Here is an 18051-nt window from a genome sequence, read left to right as displayed (position 1 = left end):
CAACGAGTATTTATTGAGTGCACTGTGAACACACAGTGTTCAGGACCAGGTGCTGGAAGAGGCAGGAAAGGAGGGGTAAGAAAGCATGCAAAGATTTATGAAACGGTTCTCATCCCCAGAAGCTTTCAGATGTGGAAGAGAAACAGAACACACTTAGGAAATGGTGAGAAAATAAGACATTGTCTGAATTGTAGCACCGTAGACTGAATGCAGCTCAGACTTGTGGCCTCAGCATGGGACGTGGGTCGGATGGGGGCTGGAGAGGCAAAGAAACCATCAGAAGGCAGTTAGCTGGCGCAGGGGAGATGAGGAGGGTCTGAGTTAGGGCGAGGCAGGGGACCGGCAGGGGTAGTGGCTGACATGTTAAAAGCAAACTCTTATTTTGACAGCATGGATTTCTCCAGATCTGTCTGAAAGCATATTTTTGTGGGTGTGAAATGCTAAGATCCTTTTCAGTTCTAAAACAACCTATTTGTTCTAAGCCAATTTCAATGTCACTGACTCTATCAAAACTTACTGTAAGTAAAATCAAATAGAGGACTTCTCATTAGGGTAGTTCCAAAATGATGGTATTATCACAGGCGATAAATTTAAGTCTTCCTGACATTTATAGTTAAGATGAATACACTTATAGGTACAGAATAGAATTATGAGGGAGAATACGAAGAACTGAGGGAGAAAAATATTTTAGTGATTAAATTTATCTTCCCAACATAAATCCTATTTCAAAAAAAATGTTTCAGGAAAACATTACTTGTGTTCGTAGGGGTCTCCTTTTCATCCAGATGAAAGGAAGATTATGCTCTCCCACTCCTTGGAAGGTAAACCCATAGGACTACTTTTGAGCTACACTGTGAGCCAAAGCGCCATGTGTCACCTCTGGGAGGAGGCTTTTCGGAACAGGCACATGATTTCCCAGCCTCCCCTTCTCAGGCTGCACTCACCAAGGCGGCCACAAGCTCAGATGGAGCCTCCATAGCCTGGATGGTGGAGGCAGCTCATGGAGGGCAGTTGCTCTGAAGGTCACCCGGGACCTCAGTGGATATTGCACGAGGGAAAAATCAACCTTTGCTGTGTTAAGTCATAAGGTTTGGGGGTTGTTTGTTGCCACAGCATGGTCTGCCTACCTTGAATGGATAGGTGGTTGATTTTTCCTTTAATTTTTAATTAAAATTTTGAATCTGGGTTAGTTCATTGGTTAGAAAACAGTTCTAAGGAGGGCAAAACACAGGGTAATCTAGGGCAAATCAGTTAGCTCCATGGAGAGAAAAGCTGTTTCAGGAGCCTATGAGACTTGGAACCTGTGTCTCTTCTCAGAGCCCCTTGATTGCCTGTCATCCTGATGGCACCATCTCCAGCCCCAAACTGCTGGCTCCCAGCCAAGGTCCCCAAGCTGTCTGCAGACTGGGTGAAGGTTCTGGGCAGGCATGGTTCTCACATCCCTCATACCAAAGCTTATTTGCACCAGGTGTCATTTTCACTTCTGGAACTTGAATGAAATCATACACCGTGAGGCTTGAACTTGGCTTTCTGACAGCCTCTGAGCCCCCGGCGATGCCATTCAAGAGGCAGAGGGGTGATTTCAGCACAGGGTAAATCTCGACCACTGGGCAGCAGGAGATGGAGAGAGTCGAGAAGAAACACTTTCCTCTTCCTCTCTTCCTTCAGTACAATACACAGAGGCCTGGATTTTTCTTGTGATGCTTCCAGAGGACTTCCTACCTGAGCGGTCTGTTGTTTTCTTTACGGCTGGAAAGATCTGCCCGCCTCGGGGATGCATCACCTCATAGGGCTTCCATATTTTTGGTCTCGTTTCCTTTTTCCTCACCCTTGACCCCCTGGACCTGCACCTTCTGAAAAGGCAGCAGCACCTTCGTCCTTCTTTGGGCTCTATAGAGATCCAGAATTCAGATAATGAATCACAGATTTCACCCCAAACTCTTAACAACGAGTTCACAAAATTAAGCCGGGGCTCTACACAAGGGACATGAATGAGAAAAGTCGGACAGTCAAAGAAGCTCCTTATACTTCGCTTCATCTTCTATCTCTGACTTTCATCTGCATATTTCTTTGTTTCTTTGTGAAATGAATGCATTTCAGAAGTTTCTATAGTAAGTTCTCAGGGTTTTTTGTTTTCTTTCTCATCAGAAGAATGTCTTTATTTTTTCTTTTTTCTTAAAAAAGTAGTTTTTGGCCAGGCGTGGTGGCTCACGCCTTTAATCCAAGCACTTTGGAGGCCAAGGCGGGCGGATCACCTGAGGTCAGGAGTTCAAGACCAACCTGACCAACATGGTGAAACCCCGTCTTTAAAAAAAAAAAAAAAAAAAAAAGTAGCTTTTGCTGGGTACAGTTCTAAGTTGACAGCTTTTTCTCTTAGCAATCTGAAGATCTTGTTCTGTTGTTTTCTGGTTTACGTACTTGCTGTTGATAAGTCCTCTGACAGCCCTTAGCAGGTCATCTTTCTTTATCCTCTCACTACTTTTACGTTCTCTTTGTCTTTGGTGGTTTGAGTTTCACTACAGTGTCTCTAGGGGTAGATTATTCTGTATTTATCCTGCTAAGCATTTATTAACACTTCCTTGATCTGAGGATTCTGAAAATTCCTATGTACAATCTTTTTGAATAATACCTCTCCTCGGAGAGAAGGAGATTCTTTGGTGTTATTTTTAGTCTTTAAGGAGAAGAATTTTGTTGAAACATTGTATCTGTACATATTTATGGGGCACAGGTAAAATTTTGTTACATTCATGGAATCTGTAATGACCAAGTTAGGGTATTTAGGGTATCGGTCACCCAAGTATGTATCATTTCTACGGGCTGGGTGCATTTCAAGTCTTCTAGCTATTGAAAAAATACAACACACTGTTGTTAACTTTAGACACTCTACTCCGCTACCCAAGAGATTCATTAGAATTTTTTCCTTCTAGCCGGGCGTGGTGGCTCATGCCTGTAATCCCAGCACTTTGGGAGGCCGAGGCGGGTGGATCACAAGGTCAAGAGATCGAGACCATCCCGGTCAACATGGTGAAACCCCGTCTCTACTAAAAATACAAAAAATTAGCTGGGCATGGTGGCGCGTGCCTGTAATCCCAGCTACTCGGGAGGCTGAGGCAGGAGAATTGCTTGAACCCAGGAGGCGGAGGTTGCGGTGAGCCGAGATGGCGCCATTGCACTCAGCCTGGGTAACAAGAGCGAAACTCCGTCTCAAAAAAAAAAACAAAAGAATGTATTCCTTCTATCGAACTGTATTGTTGTACCCATTAAGCAGCTGCAGGAGGAGATCCTTTGAAACCAACACTCCTGGCCCCTCTCTGTCTATTCTCTCTCCTCCTTGGGGTGAGGAGATGATTTATTCAACAGTGAGGTTGGGGAGGGTGTCTGAGGGTGCTCAGCCAAGTCCGTTGTCCTCTTTCTCTTTGGGAGTTGGCTGCAGGGCATGCACTTTTCTCTGTGTTCCTCTGTGCTTAAGGCTTTCAGAGCACATCCTATGGAGGATGGGAGACAGGGATGGGGCTTCAATTGTCTAGTGCTGCCAGTGATGGGATGGGGAAATTTGCTTAATTCTGAAGTTCAGTATTAGGAAGGCTAAAGTTAATAAGTATTCACCTGTTACATCAGTAAGAAACCTGGCATTTTTATCTCCATCTGCCCGAATCTAATGTACCTTTAAAAAAATCGGCTTTTAAATTTTTCGCTGAAACAAGATCTTCCTCTGCCACCCAGGCCGGAGTGCAGTGGCACTGACACAGCTCACTGTGGCCTTGGTCGCTTGGACTCAAGCGATCGTCCCATCTCAGCTTCGCAGGTAGCTGGAACTACAGGCCCACACCATTATGCCTGGCTAATTTTTTTTTTTTTTTTCACTTTTAGGAGAGACAAGGTCTCGCTTGCTAAGGCTGGTCTCAAACCCCTGAGCTCAAGCCATCCTTCAGCCTCAGCTGCCCAAAGAGCTGGGATTACAGACGTAAGCCACTACATCAGGCCCACGTGCATTTTTAATCGCTTCCAAACATGGTGGGGAACGGAGGATCATTCTCTGACCTTCCTCATAGACTCTAATACCCCTGAGCCCTTCTATTCATTCTCTTATTTTCCCCTGGGTGTAGGGAGGGCACCGCTCACCTCTCACGTGATGGTTTTATGACATGCTTCAGGGGAGGGTGAGAATATCCTTCCTACACTTTATGGAAAAGGATGGGGATGGTTACAGAGACTTTCCTGCACATGCTTTTTTCTCAAATTCTTTCAGCTTAGAATATTTTGGGCTAGCATGTCCTGAGCCTCATCAACACTGATGCTTTCCCTCGCTGGGCCGTGTGCACCTTATGAAAAAAATCTGGTGTCTTCCAGGAATTTCAGCAGGTATGTAAAGAAAATGGCAAGGACTGTCTGAGAACGCTTTTCCTTGCATCCCAAATCACACTATGCTTGTGGCTGGTCCTGGAGTGCAACGAGGAGATCTGGGAGGGGCTGGGAATTAGTAATAAGCCATCTCTTTTGTGTGCTCCCCTGGGATGTGGGAGCAGCTGGCTTGGACCCCTGCACAGTGGAATTATTGTACTTTCAGCCCAAGGACCTGAGCCGCCTGAGCTGGGAGGAGCTCTCAGAACATCCACCGTGAGGCAGGCGTGTGCTACGTGCTGTCAGCTCTGGTGCTGCTGGGAAACAAGCCCATGGAAGCAGGTTGGGCAGAAAGGTGTTGACAAGCCAGAAACCTCTTGTTGAATAAGAAAAAACAAGTCCAATGTCAGAACTTGTGTTTAGTAGAAAATGTCTCTTCACATGACTTCTGCATGCTCACCCCTATGCCAGTCAGTGCACTGGCAGGAAGCGGATTGTCCCTCAGGTGGCTCAACTGGAGGCTTCAATGGAGGGACCACTTAGGAAGTGTAGACAAGGTCAAGGAAGCCAATAGGGTTGTTGAGGCACCTGAAGGCTGGGAACTGCCGGAAGCTCTTACTCCCCTAGATCAGAAGGGACAGGGGGTCCAGTGAGAGCTGTAGCTGTGGAGCAGGGGTCTCCTGGAGACAGCAGCAGTGATGGAAAGACAGCTGCAGTCAAGATAGAGCACCAGAGCAGGGAAGGGTGTGGGAAAACCCCAACTTCTGTTTCTTCCTTGCTGGGGCCTCCCATTGGCCAACCCAGCCAGAAGCCAGGTGGTCAGGGAATGCAGGTGATTCAGCCCATAGGGGTCAACTTCCTGAGGCACAGAAAGGAAGAGAGGGCTGGTGAATGGACTCTAGGGTAGAGGGCCAGGTGGAGACTTAGCTGGCATTGTTAAGTTGGGTGTACACATTCTCTACATACAGTACAGTTATAAATCCATTCCAGAGTCAAGTGCCCTGCATTTCCATTCCATGTGCCCTCCGCCTCTCCCACCTCACTGCACGTACTAGGATCCATCCTCATCTTTACGAACCATGAAGACTACTGTGGATCTGTTCCATATGTGAGTCAGACTGTTGGCTCTTTGAGAGACACAGTTGCTTTCTGTCCTATAGATCTTGGTCAGTCAATGTATCACGACAGAAGGGCTGCCATGGGATGAGAGAGTTAGTGTTCACCTCTCACTGAGACTAGCTTCCACTCCCAGCCAGCTTCCAGTGGATCAAGCCACCTCGCAGAACACACAGGCGTGGTGCAGGGAAAGCCCTGTGACCACACCCACACCACCAGATCTTGAAATGTGGGGAAAGAGGGCTGCAGGAGGCAATTCTGAATTTTGGTTGGCATGAATGAGCATATAAAATCACTCAGAGGCTGGGCGCGGTGGCTCAAGCCTGTAATCCCAGCACTTTGGGAGGCCGAGGCGGGTGGATCATGAGGTCAAGAGATCGAGACCATCCTGGTCAACATGGTGAAACCCCGTCTCTACTAAAAATACAAAAAATTAGCTGGGCATGGTGGCGCGTGCCTGTAATCCCAGCTACTCAGGAGGCTGAGGCAGGAGAATTGCCTGAACCCAGGAGGCGGAGGTTGCGGTGAGCCGAGATTGCACCATTGCACTCCAGCCTGGGTAACAAGAGCGAAACTCCGTCTCAAAAAAAATAAAATAAAATAAAATAAAATAAAATAAAATCAGTCAGAGAGTTCAGGAAATTTTCAGGCCTCGTCAGTAGCTACCTTGCCTCCTTCTCCCTCAGCTTTATTTTGTTTGTTTATTTCTCCTTTCAGGGGACCAGAAAAAATGTAAGATGTGCTATTCATTTACTCATTCATTCATTCATACATCCCTTCAGTGATTTTTCCTGCAAATATCTATGATGCCAGGTACTGTACTAGGCAATGGGATAAGAAGGATGAAAATTATGAGGTTGGGCATGGTGGCTCATGCCTGTAATTCCAGCACATTCTCGGGCCGAGGCGGTGGATCACCTGAAGTCAGGAGTTCGAGACTAGCCAGGCCAACATGGTGAAACCCCTGTCTCTATTAAAAATACAAAAATTAGCTGGGTGTGGTGGCACACGCCTATAGTCCCAGCCACTAGGGAGGCTGAGGCGGGAGAATTGCTCGACCAGGGAGGCAAAAGTTGCAATGTGCCAAGACCACACCACTGCACTCCAGCCTAGCTGACAGAGGAAGACAAAAAGAGAAGGATGAAAATTATGCTAGTTGGCCTTGAAAACTCACCATTCAGTTAAGGTATACACACACGTTGATTTCCCAAGTCTCATTAGCCTTGGGGATAAACAAGGGCATGAGTGACTAGGGCAATGGTATTTAACTCTGAACACCCATAATCAAGTTAAACTCCAAGCCCCACTGAGAGTCCCAGAGGCAAACGCTCCCGAAGCTGCGGAGGTTTGCTGCCGTTTTCCCACATCGTTACCACCATGTGCCAGACAGCCCTGCTGCTGCTATTTATTGCCTGAGCAGGAAAACCAGGGACGACGTCTCTGCATTGGGAGCCTTGGGTGGGCTTAGGAAGCAGTTTCCGTTGAATCTCCTGGATCCACTGGGATCTCCACATTCTCAGAGAAAGCCCCGTGGCTCTAGAATCTCCTTTCTTCTGGGCTGTCACTCTTTTCTGGTGTCTTGAAGCAAGCACCTACAATTTTTTGAATTATTTAGTTATTTTACCTCGAGCAGTATCAGTCAAAATATGATGTCAGACCTTTTCCTGTTTTGCAAGGATGTTAGAGCGTAGGAAAGTGCTGACTGGGGAAGATGGGCAGGGGAGATTCCTGGGGGTTGGAGGACCAAACAGAGGAGCAGGAGGACCAAGGCCAAACTTCCTGACTTCACACCCTTACCAGGGGTGGCCCTGCTGGGTTGCAGCCCGCAAGAAAATGTTGTGGGCCTTCTATGTCCTAAGGTAACAACAGTGGCTGACTTAGGTGGGTGTAGAGGTCTTGATTTATGTCATGCCAGAACTTGCCTGTGCTTAAAAAAAAGTCCGAGACATCAGGGGACTGAGGTCTAAGACACCAGATACACTGCCAGACATCAGAACATCAGAGTTTTCCTGCTCGATCCCCTCCATAGTCTGTCCACCCACTAAATAAATACATGTTGATCTACTGTGGCAAAGGACTAAGAAATACGTAACAAAAAAACAGCTCATTCTCTCAAAATCCTTAATTTCTAGCCAGAGAGGTGGGAGGATGGATATTTTTCCTTCTTGCTCACCATCCTTTTCTCTTTCCAGAGAGTAAATCTCCTAAGATTACAATAATACAGGAGGGTTTTTTTTTTGTTGTGACACCCAGGTCTTGGAAAGGGCCAGTCTTTTCACATGAGATAACAGGGGATTTGTGAGTAGGATGTTAACATCTGCCTTTTGAGAGATCTTATGATGATTTTAAATATTCCAGCTGGTGGTCAGTCTCCTGAGAGGGCTTCTTCACCCTTCTTCAACTTCAGCACCCAAAGTTCTCCCCACCCCCCGTTTCTAAAGAAGAAAAAGTTGAAACAGAAAGTAATTGACAAGGTGACCCAATGTTTAGACACAAGGAGAGTTGGGGCTTCGGGTGGGTGCTATGGAGTGAAAGGATTAAAATAACTGTAGTGAGAGGGAAGAGGAGGAAGACCCAGGGAAGGGGCCCTGCCACTCAAAGCTATTGGTCTGCGGCAGACCCCAAGGCCTCTGCCCTTGAGCAAATTAAGAGACAACATAGACGAACCACTGGGATCATGAGCATTTGGATTAGAAGACTTTGGATGATCACCAGAAATCAAGAGCTGTTTTTGTATTCTTCATAATTCTGGTTGTGTGTTTGACCTGATGAGACGTAGATCAGATCATCTTGCCACTGCACCCCACCACCTACCCTTCCTTCTCTAGCACAGTCCTGGATGACAGAGCCCAGGAAATGAACAGAACCACTCCGGGAGCTGACTGACCAGCAACTGGAGGGGCACTCTCATTCGACTGTACCACCAAGCTCCAGATATATCCAAAAATATTAAGTAGAACCCACGAAGTGTTTCATAAGTCCAGAGTAAAGAGATGTTAATTCTTTCTGCTTTGAGGAAAGGCAGGAAGTGGCATTAAAAGGGAGCTTTACAGGACAGCTATAATCTAAGTCCGTGGAGACAGAAGGGGAGGAAATTCCAAGCACTGGGAGCAGAGGTGAAATCGGAATGGAAATGAGATGTGTTGTCTTTATTTATCACGGGTGTCATGGGATATCATGTGGAAAATCAGTGTGATTATTTATCTCTATGATGCTGACCTCTTTATACCTTTGTAATAATAACCTTGGCAGGAGCTTACATAAAATCCCAACTGGAACCAAATATTTATTTCTTATTTTTAACTAAACCGCAGATCACATCAAACCAAACCTGAAACACACACACACACGCACACACACACACACACACACACCATGTATACCCCTAAGTTTGAACCAGACAATAGAATTGTGAATATATTAAAAAGCTAGTTTGTAATTTTGAACCAAACTTGCTGATGAGAAAGGCATGTTTTTGAATCCTAAATTGTTTTTCTGTTCTAAATATAATACCAAATGTATTCAGTAATCTGAGTTTGTAAACCTCCTTATTAGCACACAGATTTCAGTGAGGTGGGGCTCTGTGTAAGAATATTGATTTCTGCATGTAGTGTGTGGAATTAATCTTCATAATTAAACCTCTGTATATTGCTCTAGCTACAGGCTATCAGTCAGGGTCCAAAATTGAAAACATAATCGCTTAGCTAGGTTAAGCAGAGACTATGCTATAGAATGTTAGGTATCGCACACTCCCTGGGAAAGCCACAAGGTCAGGACTGGAAGCTTACACAGGCAAGTGTATCACTCATCGCAGGACTGAATCTGCAAAGACCACACAGGGCAGCACTGCGGAGCCCACTGGTGATGCTGGGCACTACACATCAGAATCTCCGCCTCTGCTCCCTAGAAAAGCAGACTTACTGTCACTCTGCCTGCCAAAACATGGGTCCCACATGTTCCTGCTCTTCATGTTGCTTCTTACCAATGAAAGTCTTACCAATATAAGAGTTAGAAACATCAGCTCTAAGGTACTTGGTCCATCAGATGGGCCATGATAAATAAAGACAACGCATCTCATTTCCATTTCCAGTGGCATTAGATTTTCATAGGAGGGTGAGCCCAATTGTGAACTGTGCACACGAGAGATCTAAGTTTTCTGCTTCTTCTGAGGACCGAATGCCTGTTGATTTGTCACTGTCTCCTACCACCCACAGATGGGACTGCCTAGTTTCAGAAAAATAAGCTCAGGGCTCCCACTGATTCTACATTATTATAAGTTGTTGTTTGTTTCATTATACGTTACAGTGTAATGATAATATAAATAAACTGCACGATGAATATAATGGGCTTGAATCATCCTGAAACTATCACCCCACCCCACCTGCCCTGTCCGTGGAAACATTGTCTTCCACAAAACCAGTCCCTGGTGCCAAAAAGTTGGGGACTGCTAATCTACAACATCAGATACTACAGTTAGAGTATGGTTTCAAGTGTTAAAAGGAAGGGGAAAAAAGAAATGGAAAACATGAGCAAGAAAACAAATATCATCAAAAAAGGGAGGATCATACAGTAGAGTCTACACAGGTAAAGAGAGATTTAGGAAACTGAAATAAATTTACCCAGAATGAAAAAAGGTAGAGACAGAAATATGAGAGATATAAAATGGAAGTTAACAGACATGGGAAACAGAATGATGTCTGACATCTTAATTAGAATTCCAAATTTCCTGTCTTTTTTTAATCTGTTTTTTTTTTTTGTTACAGTGTAAGGGTTATTGCCGAGTTTAAAATGAAGAAACTGAGGCCAGTATAAGAAAATTAAAGGCCAGTTTATTCAGCTCCCGGGCGAGGTTCTCTGGTCCAGGGAAAGGGGGCCAGAGAAGTTGCACTGACTTCCTGGGGCGTGGGGTTTTTGTGGCTGTGAAGAACGAGCAACAGCAGGGTGCTTTGATTGGCTCTGGGGGAGTGGGATTGGGCCGCTATTGGTTGGTGGGTTGTCTGGCGGGTTTTTTTGGTGCAAGATTTGGTTAGGGTTGCATCAGCTGGAATTCCCGACTGCAGGGCTGGGTGCACAACTGGGTGCTGAGTGCAGAGCTGGGTGCTGTGTGCAGAGCTGGGTGCTGAGTGCAGAGCTGGGTGCTGAGTGCAGAGCTGGGTGCTGAATGCAGAGCTGGGTACTGAGTGCAGAGCTGGGTGCTGAATGCAGAGCTGGGTGGCTGTCCGGGCTCCTGATGAGGTGTCCAGCCTTACAACAGGGAATCTCAGCCATGAATCTAGATGGGTCAAAAAAGTTATTTTTCCTCCCTTGCAGTATGAGTGTGTGTGACTGTCTTTTCAGTGAGGGTATAAATGGTGGTATCTAATCCTGTCCTGTAAGGAAGTGGGAGCACGTCTGGCTCTGAGACCCTGCCAGACGGTGGAAAGGACCTAGAGGAAAGAAAGCTTCCTTTGAGGAATGCTCCTCATGAAGACTTCCCCTTAAGAGAAGTTACCCCTGAGGAGAATTACTCCTGAGGAGTGTTCCCTCTGAGGAGAGTTCCCTTTAAGATGTGCTCCTCCTACGGAGTGTTCCCCCGTGAGGAATGCTCCCCCTGAGGAGTGCTCCCCTAGTAAGTGCCCCTGAGAAGTGTTCCCCTGAAAAGTATTCCCTCTGAGGGGAGGCTCCCTTGAGAAGTGTTTCCCCTGAGGAGTGCTCTCCCAAGGAGTGCTCCCACTGAGCCAGACTCCCTTAGCCTTTCCACACAGACTATCCTGTGAGCTGTAGGTTGAGAAGAGAGTCCCTTCCCTGGAAAAGGGGACTTTCTGGCTTAAAAAAGGGTGGATTTCTCTTCCAACTTCTAGCCAGCTCTTGGAGGCTGTAAGGGTTCGAATGAGGCAACTGAGGCCAGTTATTGAAATAAAGAAATTTAATTGGCTCCTGGGCGAGGTTCCATGGTCCCTGGGAAAGGGGCCAGAGAAGTCACACCTGACTTCTCTCCGGCATGGGTTTTTATAGGGAGTGAAGGCGTTTGATTGGCTGTGGAGAAACAGGACGTGGACAGGACAAGCTGCTATTGGTAGGTAGGCGGGATTTCCGGTGAGCCGTTGGACAGGGCAATGTGCTATTGGGCCGGTTTTGGCGGGGCTTCTTTTAAATTTTGGTGGGGTTTTCCAATGGCGGGCTAGGTGCCGAGTGCAGAGTTTAGTGTTGAGTGCAGATTCTGGTGACGTAGTTTTCAGGCGTGTAGAGGGATGGGCGTGTCCGAGCTCCTGGCGAGGCAACCGGCCTTACGGAGGTTACTAGTCAGGGCTCCATGGGATTGACAGCTACTCAGGAGAGCACCAGGCCAACTGCCCTGCCAGTCACGGCCCCATTTCCCCTGCCATGGGCCTCTCAGGCCCAGTGTCTTCTGAGCAGGGCTGGACACAGGCAGGGTTGTGAAGGGAGAGGGTTTCCCCAACTCCCCTCCCCACGTGAGTCTCCTGCCCCTGCTGCCACTTCTGTGCCTTCAGCACCTTTGCAGAAATGGTCTTCTTTCCACACAAAGAGGGCTGCGCTCAGCTTTCTCCATAACACTTGAAAGCACCCAAGATACCCTTTAGTAGGTGAATGTGTGGAGACTTAAATGGACCCTTTTGCTCCCGTTGGGGTTGTGAAACTATCTCCACTATATCAGGGTACACCAAAAACGTAGACTAATGATATTACGGTCTTGATATGAGCCCTTAGAACCAGCAAACAATACTAGCCTGATGGAGGAATCAATGATTGAATTCCTGTTAATAAAACAAGGGGGGAATGTGACACGGTGAAAGCCCCATGAAACTGCACACCTCAACCGCACCTCGGCTTTCTGTGGAAACTGCTCTCTGTAACCCAAATGTGACAGGCAAGCGGTTCAAACCCACACCATCTTGGACCCTGCAACTTGTAATAAGTAATTAAGGACTGTGATCCCCACCTTACCCAGACAATGTGTAAACAAATGCTAATCTTGACTTCTGTGAACCACATAAGTAACAATCGGAATGTCCGAAGCCCCTCACCCTCATCTCCACCCAGGAGGTGATTTATGGAATGTCCAAAGTCCACTGGTCTTCGGAAGGTCTGAAGCCCTCACCCCCACCCCCACCCCTCACCCTCACCCCCGAGGTGGTTTACGGGCATAAAAGGCCTTGACACCCTCCTTCCGGGGCCATGGGTTAGAGAGACCCGAGTCCTCCGTGGCCGCCGGCAATAGAGACCCTGCAATTTGGCATACTTTTGTCTTGGTGTTGACTTTCTATGCTCGGGCCAGTACAACATTACTAAGTGAACGAAGCTAATAGGAAAAGGTTACATACTGCATGACATTCTGGAAAAGGCCAAACTATGGAGACAGCCAAAAGATCAGCGGTGGCCTGAGGTTAGGCGGAAGGAGGGATGAACCGGCAGAGCACAGAGGATTTTCAGGGCAGTGAAACTACTCCGTATGGCACTTTAATAGATACGTCTCATTATATATTTGTCCAAACCCACAGATGCACGTAAAGAGCAAACCCCAGTGTAAACTTTGGATGGCAATGATGTGTCAGTGTGCGTTCATCATCGTAACAAATGTCCCACTCTGGTGGGGATGTTGGTAATTCAGGAGGCTATGCCTTTATAGGTACATGGGACATCTCTGTATCTTCCTCTCAATTTTGCTCTGAACCTAAAACTGCTCTAAAAAATAAAGTTGTTTTTTTAAGCTGCACTTTTCTGGGATGATTTGCGTTTTAACAGAGTTCAAACCCTTAAACCAGAGGTGAGCGGCCTTCTTGGCATACCATTTCCTGGTCGTTGAAATGAAAATGCAAGGAAAACAATATGGATTCTCAAGACTTGGAACACTTGCTTTACTGAATAAACGAAATGTCAATGGGGAAACTGGCGTGACTCCTTAGTCACTAACAAGATAGTACCTGGACATTCATCCTGAAAATCATTCACCAGCCTGGTGGTTCCTCCATGTAGATGTCAGTCCTCAAGTTGCTCGTCACGACTTCATGCTGAAAAACAGCACGTGTTTGTTCGTTTGTTTGTTCAAGACAGGGTCTTGCTCTGTCACTCAGGCTGGAGTGTGGTGGTGTGATCACAGCTTACTGCAACCTCTGCTTCCTGGGCTCAAGCCATCCTCCCACCTCAGCCTCCCGAGTAGCTGGGACCACAGGTAGGCACCACGACATCCAGCTAATGTTTTTGCATTTTTAGTAGAGACAGGGTTTTGCTATGTTGCCCAGGCCAGTCTTGAACTCCTGGACTCAAGTGATCTGCCCTCTTCAGCCTCCCAAAGTGCTGGGATTACAGTCATGGGCCACTACATCCAGCCCAACATGAAGCTTTAATAGTGGAATTTCAGTTATCAGACGGTGGTGTGGGAGCCGCTGAGGGGGCAGCGGGCTTACTAGTGGTGTGACTCACTGCTGACAAGTGCGCTAGTCCCTAAGTAGCAGGAATTTCTGTTCTTTTGTTCCTCCTCAATTTCTTAGGGAAATGTATTTTTCTGGTGTAACCAGTATTCACAGCTGAATCTCTTTATCAGCTCTGCAAGGGCAGGTGATAACACACAGGCACCTGGTCTCTTCCTGTCCAGGTTTGCCTCTCCTAATGGACATATTGGTGTGGGGTCCATTTATTCATTGGAACACACGCTGGGTCTGTAGCAGTCTTTCCTCAGGTGACTCTGGTGTCACTGGGCTATTGCTGATGTCAGTGCTCTGGTTTTTTGTTGTTGCTGTTGTTTATTTGTTTTGTTTTTATATTTGGTTTTTGTTTTTTTAAGACGGAGTCTTGCTCTGCCACCCAGGCTGAAGTGCAGTAGCAGGATCTCAGCTCACTACAGCCTCAGCCTCCCAGGCTCAAGTGGTCCTCCCACCTCAGCCTCTCAAGTGGCTGGGACCAAAGACATGAGTGCAGCACCACGCCCATTTAAGTTTTTATTTTTATTTTTTGTAAAGACAAGGTCTCACTAGGTGGCCTAGCCTGCTCTTGAACTCCTGGGCTCAACTCATCCTCCCACCTTGACTTCCCAAAGTGTTGGGATTATAGGCATAAGCCACCACACCCATCCTAATGTTAATACTATTTTTTTCAGTTACTTTATTTAATTTATGCATTAATTTCAATAGATTTTTGGGAAATAGGTGGTATTTGGTTAAATGAATAAGTTCTTTAGTGGTGATTTCTGAGATTTTGGTGCACACATCACCTGAGCAGTGTACACTGTACCCAGTGTGTAGTCTTTTACCCCTCATCTGCCTCCCACCCTCTCCTCCAAGTCCCCAAAGTCCATTGTATTCTTCCTATGCCTTTGTGTCTTCATAGCTTAGCTCGCACTTATGAGTGAGAACACACGATGTTTGGTTTTCCATTCCTGAGTTACTTGACTTAGAATAATGATCTCTCGTTTCATCTAGGTTGCTGCAAATGCCATTATTTCATTCCTTTTCATGGCTCAGTAGTATTCCATGGTATACATATACAACATACTCATTGATCGATGGGCATTTGGGCTGGTTCCAGATTTTTGCAATTGCAAATTATGCTGCTATAAACATGTGTGTGCAAGTATCTTTTCCATTTAATGACTTATTTTCCTCTCAGTAGATACCCAGGAATGGGATTGCTGGATCAAATGGTAGATCTACCCTTTTACCTTTAGTTCTTTAAGGAATCTCCACACTTTTCAATAGTGGTTGCACTGTCTTATATTCCCACCAACAGTGTAAAAATGTTCCCTTTTCTTTTTTTTTTTTTTAACACGGGATTTCGGCCGGGTGCAGTGGCTCACGCCTGTAATCCCAGCACTTTAGGAGGCCGAGGCGGGTGGATCACGAGGTCAAGAGATTGAGACCATCCTGGTCAACATGGTGAAACCCCGTCTCTACTAAAAATACAAAATATTAGCTGGGCATGGTGGCACGTGCCTGTAATCCCAGCTACTCAGGAGGCTGAGGCAGGAGAACTTGCCTGAACCCAGGAGGCGGAGGTTGCGGTGAGCCGAGATCGTGCCATTGCACTCCAGCCTGGGTAACAACAGCGAAACTCCGTCTCAAAAAAAAAAAAAGACGGAATTTCACCATATTGGTCAGGCTGGTCTCAAACTCCTGACCTCAGGTGATCCGCCTGCCTCAGCCTCCCAAAGTGCTGAGATTACAGGCGTGAGCCACTGCGCCCGGCTAAAATGTTCCCTTTTCACCAGATCTATGCCAACATCTATTATTTTTTGATTTTTTGATTACGGCCATGGTTGCAGGAGTAAGGTAGTATTGCATTGTGGTTTTCATTTGCGTGACTGATAATTAGTGATGTTGAGCACTTTTTCATATACTTTTTGGCCATTTGTATGTCTTCTTTTGAGAATTGTCTACTCATGTCCTTAGCCCACTTTTTGATGAGATTGTTTGTTTTTTTTTTCTTGCTGATTAGTTTGAGTTCCTTGTAGATACTGGGTTTTAGTCCTTCGTTGGATATATAGGTGGTGGAGATTTTTCTCCTACTCTGTGGCTTGTCTGTTTACTCTGTTGATTATTCTATTGCTGCGCAGAAGCTTTTTAGTTCAATTAAATCTCATCTGTTTATCTTTGTTTTTGTTGTGTTTGCTTTTGGGTTCTTGGTCATGAAGTCTTTGCCTAAGCCAATATCTAGAAGGGTTTTTCCAGTTTTATCTTCTAGAATTTTTAAGGTTTCAGGTCTTAGATTTAAGTCTTTGATCCATCTTGAGTTGATTTTTGTATAAGATAAGAGATGAGAATCTAGATTCATTCTTTTACATGTGGCTTGCCAATAATCCCAACACCATTTATTGAATGGGGTGTCTTTTCCCCACTTTATGTTTTTGTTTGGTTTGTTGAAGGTCAGTTGACTATAAGTATTTGGCTTTATTTCTGGGTTCTCTATTCTGTTCCATTGGTCCATATGTTTGTTTTTATACTAGTGCCATGCTGTTTTGGTGACCATGGCCTTATAGTATAGTTTGAAGTCAGGTTATGTAATAATGCCTTTAGATTTGTTATTTTTACTTAGTCTTGCTTTGGCTATGCAGGCTCTTTTTTTAGGTCCATATGAATTTTAGGATTTTTTTCCTAGTTTGGTAAAGAATGATGGTGGTATTTTGATGGGAATTGCATTGAAATTCTAGATTGCTTTTGGTAGTATGGCCATTTTCACAATATTGATTCTATCCATCCATGAGCATGGGACGTGTTTCCATTCGTGTGTGTTGTCTCTGATTTCTTTAAGCAGTGTTTTGTAGTTTTTCTTGTAGAGGTCTTTCACCTCCTTGGTTAAATATATTTCTAAGTTTTTTTTTTCTGTTACTGTTAAAGGGATTGAGATCTTGATTTCACTCTCAGCTTGGTTGCTGCTGATGTATAGCAGGGCTACTGAGTTGTGTACATTAATTTTGTATCCAGAAACTTTGCTGAATTCATTCACCAGTTCTAGAAGCTTTTGGGATGAGTCTTTAGGATTTTTTAGGTACATGATCATGTCACCATCAAACAGTAACATTTTGACTTCCTCTTTACCAATTTAGATGCTCTTTATTTCTTTCTCTGGTCTGATTTTTCTGGCTAGGACTTCCAGTACTATGTTGAATAGAAGTGGTAAAAGTGGATATCCTTGTCTTGTTTCAGTTCTCAAAAGAAATGCTTTCAACTTTTCTCCATTCTATATAATGTTGTCTATGGATTCTCATAGATGGTTTTATTACCTTAGAATATGTCCCTTCTATGCTGATTTTGCTGAGAGTTTTATTCATAAAGGGATGCTGGATTTTGTCAAATGATTTTTCTGCATCTATTGAGATGGCTGTGTGAATTTTGTTTTTAATTCTGTTTATGTGGTGTATCACATTTATTGACTTGTGGATGTTAAACCATCCCTGTATCTCTGGTATGAAACCCATTTGATCATGGTGGGTTATCTTTTTGATATGCTGTTTGATTTGGTTAGCTAGCATTTTGTTGAGAATTTTTGCATCAGGGATATTGGCCTATAGTTTTCTTTTTTTGTTATATCCTTTCCTGGTTTTGATGTTAGGGTGATAGTGGCTTCATAGGATTACTCAGAGAGGATTTTCTCTTTCTCCATCTTTTGGAAAAGTGTCACTGGGATTGGTACCAATTCTTTGAATGTCTGATAGATAGAATTCAGCTATGAATCCATCTGGTCCTGGACTTTTTCTTATTGTTGGTAACTTTACCATTTCAATCTCACTGCATGCTATTGGCCTGTTCAGAGTTTCTGTTTCTTCCTGATTTAATCTAGGAGGGTTGTATATATCCAGGAATTTATCCATCTCTTCTAGATTTTCTAGTTTATGCACGTAAAGGTGTCCATAGTAGCCTTGAATAATCTTGTATTGCTGTGGTATCAGTTGTAATGTCTCCTGTTTTGTTTCTAATTGAGCTTATTTGGATAGTCTTGCTTCTTTTCTTGGTTAATCTCACTACTGGGCTATCAATTCTATTTATCTTTTTAAAGAACCAGTTTTTTCTTCTATTTATCTTTTGTATTATTTTGGTTTCAATTTCCTTTAGTTCCATTCTGATCTTTGTTATTTTTTTTCCTTTTCTTTCTTTCTTTCTTTTT

General features: G+C 44.9%; 1 long non-coding RNA gene across 1 annotated transcript in view; it reads left to right on the top strand.

The window, feature by feature from the left end:
* LOC144577082 (uncharacterized) overlaps positions 1-9956 on the top strand; it is a 56460-nt gene extending 46504 nt beyond the window's left edge. The window contains exons 2-4 of the long non-coding RNA XR_013520365.1: positions 3871-3964; positions 4250-4362; positions 4568-9956. This is a non-coding gene — a long non-coding RNA (uncharacterized LOC144577082). The remainder of the gene's footprint in view (positions 1-3870; positions 3965-4249; positions 4363-4567) is intronic.
* Positions 9957-18051: the final 8095 nt, after the last annotated feature.

The sequence above is a fragment of the Callithrix jacchus genome, chromosome 7 (assembly GCF_049354715.1).
Source record: "Callithrix jacchus isolate 240 chromosome 7, calJac240_pri, whole genome shotgun sequence".
Classification (NCBI taxonomy): domain Eukaryota; kingdom Metazoa; phylum Chordata; class Mammalia; order Primates; family Cebidae; genus Callithrix; species Callithrix jacchus.
This window is presented reverse-complemented; position numbering and strand designations above follow the sequence as displayed.